This window comes from Cavia porcellus, unplaced genomic scaffold, assembly GCF_034190915.1.
Source record: "Cavia porcellus strain 051 isolate PalLab524CR breed Dunkin Hartley unplaced genomic scaffold, mCavPor4.1 scaffold_13, whole genome shotgun sequence".
In the NCBI taxonomy this organism is placed as follows: domain Eukaryota; kingdom Metazoa; phylum Chordata; class Mammalia; order Rodentia; family Caviidae; genus Cavia; species Cavia porcellus.
In genome coordinates this window covers 38,712,375-38,731,590 of record NW_026947496.1, presented here as the reverse complement: position 1 = coordinate 38,731,590, position 19,216 = coordinate 38,712,375, and the positions used below count along the sequence as shown (strand labels likewise).

General features: G+C 36.7%; 1 protein-coding gene across 14 annotated transcripts in view; it reads right to left on the bottom strand.

The window, feature by feature from the left end:
- The window catches only part of Zmynd11 (zinc finger MYND-type containing 11), a 90,345-nt gene extending 73,003 nt beyond the window's left edge, over nucleotides 1-17,342 (bottom strand). For 9 of the 14 annotated variants that reach the window (XM_063260109.1, XM_063260112.1, XM_063260113.1 and 6 more), the window contains exon 1: nucleotides 16,433-16,573. The gene's annotated coding sequence lies outside the window, so the exon portion shown is untranslated. Of the gene's footprint in view, nucleotides 1-10,549; nucleotides 10,667-15,932; nucleotides 16,090-16,432; nucleotides 16,574-16,795; nucleotides 16,937-17,104 lie in introns of those variants that run through there. The other 5 variants (XM_013156394.3, XM_013156395.3, XM_063260110.1 and 2 more) reach the window with 5 other exon arrangements.
- Nucleotides 17,343-19,216: the final 1,874 nt, after the last annotated feature.

The window sequence follows — 19,216 nt, the reverse complement described above, 5'->3', positions numbered from 1 at the left end:
AGTTACATCTCCCACTAGCATGGTAAACTTTGAACTATACTGTCTTGTGACCCAAAGTCCATAGTTTAAGGTTCACTCTTAGTATTGTACATACTATAGGTTTTGACATACATATAACAAGTCTGCACAAAAGAATGCCATATAGTAAATTTTCACTGCCTTAAATGTCTTGTGTGCTTACTTATTCTTCCCTCAACTTAAATTTCTGACAATAACTGATCTTTTTACTGTTTCTACACTTCTGCTTTTCTAGAATATCATAGTTTATAGTCTTTTTGATTGATTTATTTCACTTTTCAATACGCATTTTACATTCTTCCATATTTTTTAACAGACTGGCACCTATCTTTAGGTGCTAAAATAATAGTTCACTGACCTGAAGATTATCTTGACTTCACTCGTTTCAGCAACTGTAAAAAAATTACTATAGAGCTTTTTTATACATTTAAAATTTTTAATTCTTTAGGTGAATAACCAAAGGCATGACCAGTAGAATATATTCTAAGATTACATTTAGTTTTGTAAGAAATTCCCAAATTGCCTTCCAAGTACTTGCACCATTATGCATTCCCACCAGCAATGAATGAAAATATCCATTCCTCCACATCCTTGCCAACATTTAGTGTTGTATGCATTTTGGATTTTGGCAATAGACATGTAGTAATATTTCATTAATGTTTTTATTTTCAACTTTTATGCATTTGTCATTCCAATGGGAAACAGAAACACCAAAATGACACCCAGGATTTACAGGCAGATTTATTTACATTGACGGGTTCTGATCGAGATCATTCTCAGAATATCAGATCCTGATCTCTGGTAGTCTAGAGCTTTTATATGATGCACAAGCAGGATGTACAAAGCAGTTACAAAGGTGAAACAGAAGAGCTTGTTTGTCAGTCCTTCTGATTAGCTGGTAGGGTGAGATCATCAGTTACAAGGGCAGATTAATGATCATCAGTTTATGAAGCTTGTTATAGTAGTGTACAATCAGGCATCTTGTATGTTCAGTTACACTCTTGTGGTCATATGGGTCAAGGATGTAATTACAAAGCCATGAAGCAGTCACAGAGCTAGGCAGTTTCAGAAGAACAAAGTTTTAAAAAGAACAGTATCTCTTGCTCGGTTTTTCTCTTTTATCATATTTGTCTTTTTTGGTAAAGATTTTCTGTCCATTTTTTAAATCAAGTTGTTTATTTTCCCACTGTTGAGTTTTAAATGCTCTTTGTATATTTTGGTGTAAAGTCACTTGGGAGTACAGTTCATGAGAATTTATAACATGCCCACACAAAAACAAGTGCACTGTACTTCTAATGGTCAAAAAGTACAAATGGCCTTCAATTGATCAATTGATAAACTATATGAATATTGGGAGTATCGACTGGAATGGGACTCATACAGGGCAATATTATTCAGCCATAAAAATGAATAAAATAATGAAGTACTACTAACACATGCTATCTCAAGCAAAAGAATCCCGACATTAAGACTACACACTATATGTTTAGGTGTGTTAAATAGATGATCATATTAATGTTTTGGATTGGATCATTGAACACAACTGTTGGCAGTCTCACTGCTTGAATGTCCACTTTGTATGCTTTGATCCTGTGACTTGAACAACTATCTCTAAGATGATAAAGTGTAATCTATTAACTGGTGATTTCTGTTTTTTTTTTTTTTTTTTTTTTGTAGTTCTATATTACTTGTACCCTTACACACTATTTTGTTTTTTCATTCTCCTTTTAAGTAAAAATTTTTTAAAAAGACTACACACTAATGATTTCACTTACAGGAAATGTTTGGAATAGAAAAATAAAATCAGAGAGATAGAAAGCAGATTAGTGCTTGACAGGAGCTGGAGAAGAATGGAATGGAGAGTGACTGTTAGATTAGGATGTTCCTTTGAGAGACAATAAAAACGTTACGGAATTGTGTAATGGTAGTGGTCGCAGTATCTTGTATTTATACTAAAAACCACTGAATGGTCCATATAATAGTCAATGGAGATGATTTACATGTCAATTTGTTCAACTGAGAATTCAGGAAAGGATTATTTTTGTAGTTCCTATTAAAAATTTCAATCTAACAAACTACTTTCAAATGATTACTGATTCTTAAATGTGTCTCCCTTTACTTACTCTGGTACTTTCCCTGATGCTCTAGGAAAAAAGCTGCTGTCTGCTTTTGCTGTTACTATTATTAGCTTTAAAAAAAGAATAGCTACAATGAAAATTTTCAAACAAAAGTAGAGCAAATTATATGATTAACTTGTATTGAAACACTTTATTAGTGTTTTATCATGTTTTATTTATTTTTATTAGTACAGTTTACAGAACATGTTTACACCTGTGGGGAGTTGGTATATGCACATAACGTATCAAGTCTTTTCTTTTAGTCTGCTTTCCCCCCTCTCCCTCCCCCTTCCTCCACCTCTTGTTTTCATCTGAGAAAGCTCTAACTCCCTTCCTATTATGTTTTTATTTTTGCTTTTTACTTATGGGGCCATAATCCAATGTTGAGCCACCAATAAATGTTGGTGGTTACTCTACAATGCATAACTATAGTGAACAATGAAAATCAATTATAACCATCATAAAATATATCTTCACTTTTTAATGTTTTTGAATAGGAATAGCCACAGTTTTAACATTATAAAATAAGCAGTCTGGAACACAAAGAAAAAAAATGGAATCTTTTTGTAACACTTCTAGTGAGATTCAGTCAATTCTGGATAATTACCAGCATAGCAGATCAGACATAACTGTGATCCTTTAACCTGTTCATGACATTATTTATTAACAATGTTAAATAACATGTTAATTTACTCACAAATTGGTTAAAAGGACAAAAATCAATGACTTCTAGGAACCCAGAAATAGAATATATCAGTGTTCTAAATTTATTTAAATTAGGTATTCATGTCTTATATACCAATACAAATTTGAAATCTTACTATGATTGTGTATGTTATGAAGTGTCAGCAACAGTGGATATAGGCAATAAGACACATTAACAATGGGTGCCAGTAAATATGCTACTTCTACAGCTAAATTACCAAATACTATTGTTGGTGCAGTTCAATGTTCTGAAATATTCTTAGTTTTAATTTGGTTAAAATATACTCCCTATAATTATAAAAAGGACTGTTAAATAGGTTAGGTCTCGCTTCACATTTCTAATTGACTCTGAGTATCTGGTAATTATGTTGCAAAAGATTCTGAGGTCAAAGAGTAAACTCAACAGGTTTTAGGGAAGCAGAAAAAAAATCAGTCTCCAAAAAACGACAGATGCGGCACACACACACACACACAAACACACACACAGTCCCTCAGTTCATGAACTCAGTTCTCTCCATGACTCCATGATTCTGGTTACAAACTAAACAGGATGAGAATTCAGTTAAATTTTCCCATAAGGCCAACATTGAAACTAACTGTTGAATTTGATTTAGTTCTCATCCAAAATAGTCTGTGATCAGAATGGGGAAAGAATCAAATGTATGAATTGAGGCACATATATGTACGCATATATATGCATGTATATATATCCATTCATTGTCATTTATGAAGGGAAGTTATTTTCTTTAAAAAAAATGCCATCTCAACATCAAAAATAACCACAGCCCAAGAGATGAGTGATCTAACACTTCCCACAGAGTGGGCTAGCTCATATCTGCAACACTACCAGGCCAGCCTGGGATGAATCCTACCAACAAGTTCCTTCACTTTGGACTATATTTCTCAAATATTTCTCCTATACTATTTTTAAAGATAAGTTTAGCAAGGTTAATTAATGGCCCACTCTATAGACTGAGAAATAGAGTTCCATTAAAAAGGAACAAAAAGCAGAGTAAAAATAATTTACTTTATTAAACTCTTGAAGCTTTTCTTCTCTTCCACAATAGAACTGCCTCTTTCCTAAGTGGTCTATTTACAATGTAAGACTTAACAAAGTATAAAATTAGTTCCTATACATACTATAACATAACCAAAATTTAATAAAGAAATATAGAAAACAGCAAACTAAGCGACTACTTTTGGTTATGTTTTACTACACTTTGTCCTTTGGGAAGTACTCTATAAACATTTTTAAAAGAATAACCTAATGAATATAAGCGCTATTTGAGCATATGGAACAGTAATTTTAACTATAATTAACCAAGAGAAGGGCATTTTATACTCCTGTTACTGTCAATTCTCTTAATTATTCTAATATAAAATACCTAGGCTATTTAATCAACTGGTCAACTATTAAATAATACTTTTGGCTGTTTTGAGTACAGATGTCATGGGAGCTAATGATGCTAGAAGAAAGGTCAAGCTCCATTACCTTGCGTAGGGGATCAATACAGGCTTCCCTAAAGAGCCAACATTGAATTAGAGGCCTCTGGTATAAGATATTAAAACAGCAAGGTTGAACCAATAAAGACTGCAGCCTCAAAGTTGATACACTGCATGGGGGCCAGACTATTGTAATTTAATAAGCCATTATAAAGGATTTGAGATTTTAAGGGCAATGGGAAGCCACTGAAGAACTTCTGGTAGAAGAAACTCATTACAGACTTCTAACAGCAATTCAGCTCACAAGCTTAATCTGTTCCCATTGTGAGAATCCCACTGTTTCTTTTTGCTGATATGTGATTTAAGGTGAGAGAAATGTGTTGGGGGTATTTTTGGTATTGGTTCCCTAGCTCCTAAGAATGATCTCTTCCTCCTCTGAATATCACTAGGTCTAGAGGTGATACCCAAAACTTCTACAGTCACCTTGCAAATCCGAGGGGATTGGCTTTAGAATAAAGCTAATGTTAAGAGTAATAGAATGAAACAAAAGAAAAATGGTTCTTTGCCAACTGATTTTATTACTTGGAGTCTATTCTATTTCTGGATTTACATTAATATGAGATATTAAGTGTGTGTAATGCATAATTTCCAGTTTGGGTCAAGGTTTTCTGCATATTTTAGCCAAAACACCTTGATACAATTATCCTTGTAACTGAAATCATGAATAGGGTTGAGATTCTGGAGGAAACCAGAGAGTAAGTAAGCACAGGGTATAGTATTGAGGCACTTCACATTTAATTCCAAAAAATTTTTTTGTTTGTTTTCATTTTTGTTTGCTTTATTTTGTAACCACAGGAGTATCTGAGTAGAGCAAATGGAGGAAGCTAGCATAGGAGCGGATAACAATAAAACAGGTAAACAGTCCAAGGGTTTCAAGAAAGACTGCTCCATAGGCAACAGGTGAAAAGAATGACAGATGTGTTTGCAGATCTGGAATAAAGTACTATACCTTACCTGAAAAGATGGCAAAAGTTGGCTCCAAGAATAAGACACTGGTAAAGAACACAAAATTCAGATAAGTCATTATGAAAAGTGAACGATTTAATCAGAGAAAGTATGATTCAGAGTCCAATGGGCACATACGCTAGTTTCTAATAACCTGCAATGCAACCTGGTTTCTACAGGCTGTAGACAAGGAGACTGTTAAGGTTAAATTCATTTAGAACCTGGATTTTTTCTCTACTGTATAGGTACTATAAAGGTAAAGAACTAGTTCTTTTGGTTAACTTTGTATTTTTGTCTTTGCATACGTGTTTCATTAGGTATTTTTAAGAAATTTTATAAATTGGTGTTCTCAGGTCAAGGAACTGGGAAGATAATTACAGAGATGAAACTTTAATAGTAATAATAACACTATATGGCAATATAAAAGAACTAGTTCAGACAAATTTTAAACAATACACAAGTTTAAATTGAGGGATCAGATCACTACAAGATAATCCTAAGAAGATAAACCTTGATAGGAACCTTAAAAGCTAACAAACTTTAAATAGAATATTAAGCTGATTATTTAACATTCCAGTGCTGATTTTGCATTTTAAAAAAGGAAAGGATAAGAAGAGAAAACTCATTAAGAGAATAAATGGGAAGTTAAATGTCCTAATGGGATGATAATATCTGAAGGAAAAGAAAATAAAGAGTCTTACATATATCGCTATTTATTGCCTTCTAGAGCTTTCTAGGTCACAGTGCAGGGAAAAACAATTCAAGGAAAAACAATCCAAACTGAACCTGTCATATCACTAAACTGAGACCAAAATCAGAGACTAGGTGGCCAATTTTAAATTCACTTTTTCTTTTTACAGAATTCCAATTTTTCAAAGTCAACTACATGTTACGGATTGTTTCAGGTCCTCTCCCCTTCCTATCATTTATTGTATTTAGGATCATTCTAGGAAATGGTGCCTTCACTTAAGAACAAATACTGACCTCAACAGTACTGGGTATCTAAAATTTTTCATTATTCTTCAAATATAAAGTTTTAAAGACTATTCTCTTTAAACCAAGATTGGTGGCATATGCCTGCAATTCCAGGCATCCTAAGAGCTGAGGTGGAAGGATCACAAGATTGAAGACTGACTGGGCAATTTAGAAAGATGGGGCCTCAAAATTAAAAGGCTAAGGGTATAGCTCAGCACTATATTAATGGCCTAAACTGCAGGAAGATCTAGATTCAATTCCCAGCACTCCCTACCCACACACATACACACACACATACATTCTCTTTAAAATGTAATTTTTAACAAGAGCAGTTAAAATATAATTCTTGTATATATCTGAAAATTGAAAACTGAAAACTAAGTAGATTTAAGAAACTAATTTGATAACCTTTAAAAAGGGAGAACTTTATGCAATATCATTTGAAGTTTAACTGAGAAGACAGAAAAAGTACTAACACCAGAAAGAATACTAATACTAAGTCCACTTTGGGGCCAAGTCATAGAGTCAGAAACACAGTTCATGAACAAACATCCATGAACTCTCGGACATGGTTAAGTTTCGGTGTAAAAGAGGTGCTAAGGTTCAAACTAATGGCATAGAACATCAATTCAATGACATAATCACAGAAAACTTTCCAAATTTTGGGGAAGATATATAGGGACAAGAGTCATTTAGAATCCCAAATGGCAAATACAGAAGAAAATCACCTCACATCACAATAAAATATTGAGAGTACAGAAAAAGCAAAAAATATCAGAAAACTGCAACCAAAAAGAAATAACTGTATAATTCTTTGCAGAAACTCTAAAGGTCAGAAGGACATGGAATGATGTATTTCAAATCATGAAAGACAATAACTGTCACCTTGATTACTATATCCAGCAAAGCTGAAGGAATAAAAAAAGACCTTCCAAGATAAGCATAAACTACAAAAAATTATGGTCACTAAATCAGCATTGCAGAGATACTTCAACAACCCTACACAGATAAGGAAGAATATATAAGCACTGAGAATTAGAAAAGAATCAAACATTAAAGAAATGAGAAAATAACAGTAATTGGTATATATTTTTTTCTAATAACACAATCTAAATGGTATTAATTCTCCAGCTAAAAGACAGACTGCAGGTTGAATAAAAAACAAACAAACAAAAACAAGACCTGTCGTGGATGTAGCTCAGTGGCACAAGCTCCTGTCTGGCAAGCACAAAGTCCTGAGTTCAATTTCCAGTCCAAAAATTAAAAAATAAAACCCCGAAAGAAAACAAATACAAAACAAAAAAGCAAAACTCAACTCTTTGCTGCCTGCAAGAAATACATCTCACTAGCAAAGACATACACAGATTGAAAGTAAAAGGATAAAAAATAAAATTCTATGCAAACAAAACCTCAAAGCACTTAGGAATATATACTCACATTTAACAAAGTTAATTTCAAGATAAAATTAGATGAAACAAAGGTCACTATATACTGGTAAAGGAAACAATCTACCAAGAAGCTATGACAATTGTAAATATATATGCACTGAATACTGGTTCATCCAATTTCATACTATTTTGGACACAAAGGAAATACAGACATCAATACAATAACAGTGAGTGATTTCAATATTCATCCAGATCCTTCCCCCCAAAAAATCAACTTGGAAATATCATAAACTACACCATAAATCAAATTGACCCAACAGATGTCTACAGAATATTCCATTTAGACACTAGAGTATGCACATTACTCTTAGTTCTCCAAAATGAACTGTATTTTAGATAACAGAGCAAGCCTCAACAAATACAAAAATTGAAATAATTTCTTGCATCTTACCAAGTTACAATAGAATGAAATCAGAAATCAACAGCAAGAGAAAATATACAAACACATAGCAACTGAACAATGTGCTTTTAATGATCAGTGGGTGATTGAAAAAAAGAATCAAGATCCCTAGAATCAAATAAAAAAGGAAGTACAACATACTAGAATCACTGGGATACAACAAAGGCAATTCTAAGAGGTACTTTTATAGCTAAGAGTGTCTACATCAAAATGAAAGATATATCTAATAAATAATCTAATGATGCATCTCTTGTTAAAAAAACAAAAAAACTCAAGAGAAGAAAAGAAATAATAAATATCAGAGGTTGAAATTAAAACTAAAAGAGCAATACACAAGATCAATGAAACTGAATTTTTTGAAAAGACAAACGAAATGGATAAAACTTTAGCTTAATTAAACAAAAAAGGGGGATCCAAATCAATACATATTGATATGAAAAAGGAGACATTATTACAGATACCACTAAAACCTACCAAAACTGAACCAAGAAGATAGTAAAAATCTAAGCAGATCTATATAGCAAGCTAACTGCAGCATTCTGGGAGACTGAAACAGTGAAGCAGGGCTAGCAAATCTGACCCCCACCTGAACAATTTGATATGATCTGTCTTAAAAATAATAAAAACAACGATAAAAAAAGGCTACAGATGTATCCCAGTACAAAGGCCTTTGATTCAATCTCTAATGCTAGGTAGAGGAGAAAAAATTTGAGGCAGAAACAAAAAGTCTCCCACTAAAAAAGCCCAGGAACAAACAGGCTCACTGCTAAAATTTAACAGACTTTTAAAGATGAACTACATCAGTTCTCTTCAAACTAGTCCATGAAATACAAAAGGGAAACAGCATTTCCAAAATCATTTTATAAGACTAATATTCCCTGGACACCAAAACTGGACAAGTACTTAAGAAAAAAAGAAAACCACATAGATGAACATAGATGTGAACATAGATGCAAACATATTTAATAAAATATTTGCTAATGAATTCAACAACACATGAAAAAGATCACGTAGCACGATCAAGTTGGTTTCATTCCAGAGATACAAGGATGGTTTGACAACATATACAAATCAATAAATGTAAAACATAATATAAATAAAATCAATAATAATAATAAAATGATTGTCTCAATTGATGGAGAAACTATTCAACGGAATTTTTTATCTCCTCAGGATAAAGAAACTAGGCACTGATGGCTTACACCCTGAAGTAGTAAAGACCAGACAAATTCACAGCCAATGTGAATTGAGGAAAAACTGGAAGTATTTATTTCTTCTAAAATCAGGAATGAGGCAAGGATGTCCACCCTCACCACTTCTATTCAATACAATATTTGAAACTTTAACCAGAGCTATTAATTAGATAAGATAAAGAAAGAAAAGGGATCTAAATAGGGAAGAAATCAAATTATCTTTATTTGTAGACAATCTTGGTCCTATACTTAAAAGACCCTGACGACTCTACCAAAAGACTTTTAGGGAATGATAAATTAATTTAGCAAAGTACCAGTATATAAAAGCAACATAAAAAATAAAACAGCTTTTCTATACACCTATAATGAACTAGTAGAGAATGAATTCCATTCTTATAGCTTAGAAAAATACCTACGGACTGATCTAACAATGAGGTAAATATGTTTCTGCAACAAAAATTTTACAATGCTGAAGACAAAAACTGACAACACTAGAAAGACCTCCCATCTTCACAGATCAAAAGAATATTGTTGAAATGACCATATTACCAAAAGTGTTCTATAGAGTCAGTGCAAGCCCCAGCAAAATACCAATAAAAGCACAGGAAATAATAGCAAGAATCATCAAATGGAACTGTATCAAATTAAAGTGTTTCTGCATAGCAAGGGAAACAGAGTGATGGGACAGCCTACAGAGTGGGACAAAATCCAATTATTCTTCCAACAGAGGATTAATATCTAATACATATTTTTTTAATAACTAAAAAAACTTAAAACCAAAAAACTCCTAAAACTGTCCAGTCAATAAATGGGCAAATAAACTCAACACATCTCAAAAGAAGAGGTATAAATGGCTAACAACTATGTTTTTAAAAATGCTCAACATCTTTAGCCATTCCATTTCAACCCAGTCAAAACAGCTATCATAAAGAACAACAACAAAAGGACACTGGCAAGGATCAAGGGTTCTATACAGTTAATGATAATGTAAAATAGTACAGCTACTATAGAAATGTATGGAACTATGGAAGATGGAGGTTTCTCAAAAAATAAAAATAAAAACTAGAGCTACCATTTGATATAGCTATACCACTTGATGCATACCCAAAAGAATTAAAGTCAGCATGCTAAAGGGATACTTGCATACTCATTTTATTTCAGCACAATTCACAATAACCAAGACAGGTAACTAGCCTAGGTGCCTATCAACAGATGAATGAATTTTTTTAAATGTGGTATACATACACAATGGAGTATTATTCAGTTGTAAAGAAGAATGAAATTTCATTGTCCGCAGGAAAATGAAACTGGAAATCATCATGCTGAGTGAAATAAGCCAGACTCAGAAAGACACATATCCCATGTTCTCCCTAATATATGGAATATAAAAAGGACAATGTGAAAGTAGAAGGAAGACTATAATTAGGCAAGAGGAAGGCAATAAAGAGGGGAGTGGGTATGAGGGAGGGTAGTAGGGCAGTTAGATATGATCAAAATATATGGAAACCCAATATTTTCTAAAACTTAATAGGCACTAAAAATAAAAGAAAAAAGTATGTTTTTAAACCAATCTTTCCATGCTATTAAATGAGAAAACTATACTTAATGTTCCATTATACCATTACTACTGATGACTACCAAGGATGATCTGATTCTATGAATGTTACAGCTCAGTTGATCTACTTCCCTCTTCATTATGTGCTTCTCACAAAATCATATTGTCTTAGTTTGGATAACAGCCCACACCTGCACTTACACCAATTTTACAGCAATTAGCAATTAGCTACCTCAATCCAAATTGAATTTATTCAGCAAAAGGATGGCTAAGATTCCTCAAGACAATGAGCTCCTCTTTTAAAGCAGCAAGAATTTTTTAGTGAATTTAGTCAATTCCACATATTTTCAAATATTATTCTCCTACAGATAAGCATAAAATAACGATAATAAGTATCCCCACCTGCTGTCCCTGCACCTGAGCCAAGTTATCTCCATAATGTGAGCTGCTATGGCAACAGACAGAAATGAGCCAATTATCTATGGTTGTTCTTAGATTACTATCATTAACAGTGAAACTGGAATTAACTAGAACTGTATGGAATGTTCTGATTACCAGTTTTCTAATACTCCTTTCTTTTCACTTCCTATTTTTTGCAAGTAATCGTAGTTTTATATTGTTACCTTACATACTTTTGCCAATTTATGAAGGTACTTTGAGAAGATGAAGGCATATCAGCACAAAAACTCAAATTGGTTTCAGAAAGACAGTAATATAACTGAGTCATCACATGTTTCAATTCAAACCAATTTAATTATGTCTGTGTGATCGTAGGCAAACATAACTTTGCTGAGTGTTCTCTATGAAATTGTACTTACTATGATTTCTGGTGCGAAGACTACATGAATATGTAAATTGCCTAGTACATAAGTGTTCAATATATTAGTGACACCTAAAGAGGGACTGAGGGTGCCACAGGCAAAATTAACAACGAAAACCAACTTCCTAAAAACTACTTACAAAGTAGATTTCTAAAGCAATCTACTGTACACAGGCAGTATCAGTATCTTCCTAATATTTCAAAATTATAGTATCTTCCTGATGTTTTTAAAATTCTAATCCAAATTATGAGAGTTAATATTATGTGACAAGATACCAATAGAAATTAATTTAAAACTCTCTGATTACATCTTTCTTTTATGTTCATATGACAAATGCTTCAATTGGGAAAATACCACTATCTTCCATTCTTTAATTTACATTTTAAATTCATATTCAAGCATACCAGAGGAGGAGGGGCTATATTTTTAAATGTGTCATTTCACATAAATGCTCAGAGAACACATGATATGCTTGGATACTTACTATTTTTCAACAGAATGGTGTAAAATTACTACTAATAAAATTGCTTTAAAAGTTAGAAATCAGAATCAACTTGAAATCTTCAGCATTAACAATTCACAAGTAATCTTTACTTAAATACATTGTATCTTAATTCACTGGACTTTTTTTTCCTGTTAAGACATTATTGTGCTTACTTCAGTAATTGTGTTACTCTAAATTGTACAATACCAAGAATGGTTCTCTTGACCAACTCAACATCTAGCAAGAGTTGGCACACAGTTTCAATAAATAACATGTTCATAAATTGTTGGCACCAAAACATTTCAAGAATCAACACTAATGTGGGCCAAAACATTAATAAGCTATAGAAATCTCCAAAGAATCAATGCACCAAAACACAGTTATGCTTGTTTTGAAAATCTGACAATTAGCACCCCAAGAAAGTATCTGAAATCTACTATATGAGAGATACAGTTAGAAATTAAATCAGTTACTTTTTATTTCTTGCCTAAATTCCTAGGAAAAGAATGCTGGTGAAGAGCTAATTTCCACAATGATCAAATGCTGAGGTGGTAAGTAGTTTTTCTGTTTTTGCTGGAAGCAAATATAAAACATACAACCTGAGCAAATATGGACAGATAACAGGTGTAGAAAAAAGGAAACTACTAATTTTAAAACAATAGTTAAAATAACTCATATAGTATATTCTATTACTTGTACTATTTATCAGAGATAAAGAAGTAATGATAAAAATAATTATTAAAATTGCTTAATTTGTTAATGCTTGAAAGTATAATAAATAATTTTCCAACTTTCTAGGATAACTAAGTTTAAAAAAGATCAGAGACAGTTAAACACAAATTAATAAGAAAAGATACACGAGTGAGCATGCCATACTGGAAAATGCGCCATACTGTAAGATCTTCATTCCTTTCCATAATAGTTTCATTACTATTAACATGAGCAGAATTTGACTCATGAATCATCTCCAGTGCCTACAATTTACATGATAGCTGTTTTATCCTTCCTTTTATGACTTGTGTTGGGACATATAAAAGTAAAGCAGTAACAAAACAAAACAAAACTAAAAATAAAACTTTCTACACATAACTTCTACCATGGGAAACAAAAGTTCAAATCAATGATGAATGAGGTTTCAGATTGTTGATGAATTTCATTTAAACCTGTGCTGCGTGCACATCAGGTCTCAAACACTAGATAAATAGTACTTGATCTGAATGCCAAAACCACCATTTGCAGTGGATAACTTTCATACTGAAAATTTGTTTTCAATTTACAATCTTTCTTGTACTAAAGCAAACAGAGTACATAAACTTTAAAAGAATTCTCAAAAAGGCAGACTGTATCCTCTTTCTTTCAATCTAGATCACTCAAGGTCAGAATTTCACTGGGAATACAAAGACTGCCCAGATCAGAACACAGTATGGAAATTAAGACTATTCGGTTGAGGATCTGTATTTCCCAAATTAACAGCAAAATAATACATGGTAATAAGGTGCCAAAGGTGTACTGACCTATTCTACTAGTTATTAGGGAGCAAGTATTGTTTCAAACGCTTTAATAATTCATCTAATCTTCACAATAACCCTAGATAGGTACAATTTCCATCATTTCTGTGTTTACTATAGGCAAGCCTGGCAAGTTTGGTAATTTGTGTAAGGTCACTTTCCTAGTAAACGACAGAAGATTTAAATCCAAACCTTTTGGCCTCAAAATCTGTCCTCTTGATCACTATCATCCTACCTATGTAATGACCAACGGGAAAAAAAAAAACCTAAAGGACAACAACAAAAAACTAATCACCCTGGGGAAAAACTGCTAAATCTCAGGTAAATGGTATTTTTGTTTTGGTTTGGAACGGTGTTTTGTGTTTCTTTTTGTTTGGTTTTGAGTATCCAGGGACTTACTCTGCCTGGACTGGCCTCCAACTAAGGCAATTCTCTTGCCTCATCCTCTAAGTGCTAGTTTTACAGGTATGAGCCACCATGCCCAACTACATTAAGATTTTCAAACTATGAAAAGCATTTAACTATCAGAAGATTAAGTCTCACTCTCCATTTACAGATTCTCTTTGCTTAAATGTAATGTTCTCCTGGTCAATTGAAGGCCCAGGAAGATGATATACATTTGATACTAGAGGGTTAGGGCTTTAAGCAAGCAATATTAAAGCAGTATATGATAGTTTTGTTACAAATATTAAAATTCTTAGCTCTAATTAAGTATTCTTATGAAGGTGTGCTAAGGGTATAAATGTCTCTATTTACAATGTCTGAACCACCCTAAAAAGGAGGGTTATAAAAAAGAGCTCAAATAAACGTCATCCACTTATATGTGAAATGACACCCATTCACCAACATAATGGTATTCTAGGAACACAGTATTTAGTATGAACTAAAGATCAGTTTTAGAACTCTAAATGACTTTTCTTTTTAAAGCTGGAAGCACTTACACATACGTTTATTTTATTTAAACACCTTGCAAAGGATAACTGCCAAAATAAATTGCCCAATTTACAGAATGTAAAAAAAAAAAATTTTATGTGAACAATATCTGTAAGAAAAGGTACCATGTAATATATAGAAAATCACATTAAGAAAGAAAAAATATTTTATTCTATTATTACTTTCTGCATATTCCAATCTTTGATTACCTAGTCTGATCATTTTACAGTCAACCAAAATACTAACTACAAGGCAATCCAGCAACAGTCAGAAACAGGAAAATCTATTTGTACAGAAATTTCTACTTGAACAAATTAAACATTCAGAAAAACACAAAGATGATCTTGCCTACTAGGAAACTTCAGATTTTTAAACTTTTGAAGCACAACCTCTACAGTCTTTCTTATAACTCCCAACAGTTAGAATCGATGACCCCAAAATCTGAAAAGGGTATGCATCCTGTGATTATAAGCTAAAACTACCATGTTTCAAAAAAACTTAAATATTTACTTTCTGGCTTTCAGCCCATTCAATTATTTTAAAGAATGCTCTTGCCTCCACAACAACACACCCTACTGCAGTTAGGACTTTCAGGTGAGGCAGGAGGAGGACCAGAGACTAAACCTTCAGAGTGAGGAGGTCTTTAAAACCTAGTGTACTCCTTACTGTCTTCAGGACGCTTCATCCCTGATGGACCACCTGGACAACCCCTCCACGTTCACAGATACAGGGCATGCAGTACTATGTGCACACCAAATACAAAACCAGACACTTTATGGTATAAGACAGTGGGTACTGTATGTATCACATCCAGCACTGTGTGCTGTGTACATGGCATAAGTGAAAGGATATTGCATGAACACTGCACATGACACCAGGTATTATCTGTCCATTGTTTATGACAATGGGAACTGCCTGCACACTGCAAGTGAGACGGGGTATAGTGTACACACCTTACACAAAACAAAGTCCTGTGTGCACACCATATGTAACACTGAGTACTGCAAACTGCATACAATACCAAATACTAAGCACACACTGTTTCTGACACTGCATACTGCACACACAGATACTGTGCACACACTGCATAGGACACCAGATACTATGTATACATCTTCGGCGAACCGAATACTGTGTACACACCGCACAGGACACTGCATAGGGCGGGGACTGGTGTGTACACAGTACAGGACAGCCGGTAGTGGATGCACACTGCAAAGACCCCGAGTGCTGAACGCACACGGTACAGGACACTCGGTACCGCGGACACTGCAAAGGACAGCAAGCACCCCCTCGGCCTGGCTCTGGAAAAACGCATGAGGGAAACCTTGCAAGTGGAAGTTTGGTCTCGGCCCCTCCGGAGAGCTTCCTCGTCCCCCGCCGTGTCCACCGCAGCATCTCTCCGAAGCTCCGGGTTGGGGGTGCCGGCGGACCCCGCACCCCAGCCCCGGAGGCCCTGGTGGACCTGTTGAGGCAGCAGCGGCCTCGCCGCGCGGGTCGCCCACAGTCCCGGCGAGCCCGGCCGCCCCCTGTCGCCCGCACTCGCCGCGCCACCGAACGCACCCACCGCTCTCGGCTCGCCCGGCCCGCGATCCCGCCGACCCTGGCCGAGCAGGGGCCCGGGAGGCCTGGCCGGGCGGGCGGCGCTGAGCCCGGCGGGCGGCGCCACGCGACTTGCAGGCTTCCCGGCCGGCACAGGCCCCGCGAAGTGCTCCGGGCCTCCGCCCCGGGCCTCGTCCGCGGCCGCCCCGGGCGGGGGCGCCGACTCGCAGGCCCCAGACTCGGCGGGCCGCCCCAGCCCGCCCTGCCACCGCGAGCTCTCCCCACCATTATGCTCCGGCTCCGCCGCCGCCACAGCCGTCGCCGCCGCGCCCGGCCCTCCCCTCCGGGCCGCCTCCTTCCCGCCGCCCGGCGCCTCTCGGGCCTGAGCCGGCGACGGGCGAAGGGGGCGGGGGACGCTCGGGCCGCCTCCTCTTCTTCTCCTCCTCCTCCTCCTTCTCGCCCCCTCTCCTCCTCCTTCTCCTCCTTCCGCTGGCCTCCTCCCTGCCTCCTCCCGGCTCCCCCTCCGGTGCGCGCGAGGGCTGAGGACTCGGCGCTCGGGGGGCGCCATGTTGGTCTCCGCGGCGAGCGCGCCGGGCGCGGGATGCGGGGCGCGGGCCGAAGGATGCGGGCCCCGCCGCGCGTACTTACGGCGTCTTCTCGCCAAGCGGGGCGGCGGCGTCGGCAGCAGGACGGGGCCTGGCCTGCAGGGTCTGAGCCTGGCGGCTGGGCGCGGCTGGTGCGGGGCGGTGCGGGGCTGGGAAAGTTGGCTCCCCGCGAGGCGGCGCGGCGGCGCGCTCGGCCTCGGCCCTCTCAGGGGGGACCGCGCCAGCTTGGAGGAGGCCTGGGCCGCCACGCGCTCGGGGCTCAGGGCTCAGGCCACGGGCGGGGGCCTCGCGCAGCCTGCCGGCTCGCGTCCGCCTCCCGCCCAGGCCCGGAGCCCGCCGCACCCGCGCCTACCTTCCCTCGTCCAGTCTTCGGCGCCTAGCTTCGAAATTTGTTTCAGCATATTCTTATGTATCCACACATGAACTCCATATCAATACACACGTGAAAGCTACGTACGTGCAGGCGCGCCCGAGCCGAGAGCGGTGCACACGGAGAGCGGAGACACAAGGGTAGCAGCATTGTTAGGCTCGGGCCATGCCCGGTCCACGGGATGTGTGTGTGTGTGTGTGTGTGTGTGTGTGTGTGTGTGCGCGACAGAGAGACAGACGTGGACCTGTTCCACAGTGCGCGGGTCTGGAATTGGCAGAGCGCTGGAGAAACATTAATTCTTGCGTTCACGTAATTGGCGATATAGTTCTAATAGCACTGTGATCCTGTTGTCATAAAGAATTACAGGGGCAGCCTAAGTTCCTCATTTCATATGTGCAGAAATAGGACTTCATAAAGAACAGAACCATCCATTATTCATTTGGCAAAAATACTACAAATTTGTGTGAGAAATAGGTTATGTTATGGTGAGTGATTCTAAATCCAACCAGAGAAAATCCCTGAAGCTATATCATTTAAGCAAGTCTCAGGGGGAAAAAAAATAAGTCAGAAATATATACGCATACAGATTTCGTGTTGTATCCTCGATGATTTTTCTCTGCTGGGAATTTAGAAGGAAAGTTTATCAGCCAACATTTCTTACTTTCATTCTCATTCAGCATATGTGCTTGAAAAGCATTGGAAAGAACCTGACCCAGAAATTTGAGGTTTCTTACCCAATTTATCGATCTTTCATAGCTAGTCTGGAAAAGTTAAGAACTTAGAAATAGTCGTTGATATGCACCACTTAAACAATCCTTCAAACTGCTAACTGCCCTTCCATATGTATATATGTTCAAATATCTCAGCGCGTTTTTGTTACCTCCAAAAAATGACAAGATAATTTTAATTCACTTAAAGAATAAAATACATGAAAATTCAATAGAGGAGTTTCAAAGTGTCTGGAGAAAATCACACATTATCTGCTGGCCCAAGAATTCTAGCAGTCACTTTTTGAAATAAATCAGATTTTTTTAAAAACCTGTTACTTCATCTATAAAGCAGGACTGCACAGTTTTGTGTATTTCATAGAGGTCACTCAAGGGAGAATATCTATCTAAAAGGTAGCTTACCATTTAAGATACAGATGGTTGCATTATTCCACATAAAGTATGTTCTCCAATTATGTTTTGTAAGCATCATTTCAATTTTACACATAGATACCGTATCTCATTTTATCTAATGTAAGTTAAGTAACTTATGCTTGAACTTTTTTTTTTTTTTTTTTTCTTGTACCTGGGATGGAATTTAAAACCGCCCCTGCCAGGTAGGTGCTATGCCGCTGAGCTGTATCGCTGGCATGCCTATACTTTACGTTGATTTTGTGTAGAATATGATTGGCTTGGTTTTCCATTCATAATTTTATTTATCTCATTTGTACATCAGAGAGCATATAGGTGTCCATCAGAAAAAATAGGTGTGGCACTAATGACTGGAAATGGGAGGAGGCCAGGAGGACCAAAATAGTTATTTCATGCAATCAAAGACATACAGTGGTTTTTTTCTACCAAATTGTCAAGAAAGGACAAAATAAAGTTGGGAGAGAAAAAAGGACAAAGAGAAGAATTGTGGGCTTGCTTCAATCCAAATGTGTTTCTGAGACACCCTAAGGGAGGACCTGCCTATCACAATGCTCATAATTCTGCCTTAACCTCAGTCAGTATTCCCTATGCTTAATGATACTAGCTCAGCAAATCACTTTTTCCTACGCTCTGCTTTGAGAAATGCTATGTGAATAAAGAAGGCATGGACTGCCATCAGTTTGGGGTGGGAATTTTATTGCTTTAAAAAATAAATTATATATTTACACACTCCTTTTACAAAGTCAAAATGATGAATAATATATGAAAATCTTCTCAAAAGCTTAAAGAAAATATAGGTGAACATTTGTAAGATTGCAGATGACAAAACCCTATAGGAATGGGGTGGGGTTAATGTCCACAGGTGGAAAAGTAATTATAAATTTGGCTATATAAAACCTATAAATCCTGTATATCAAAACAAGTGTAGTCATACTTTAAAATATGCCATAAATAG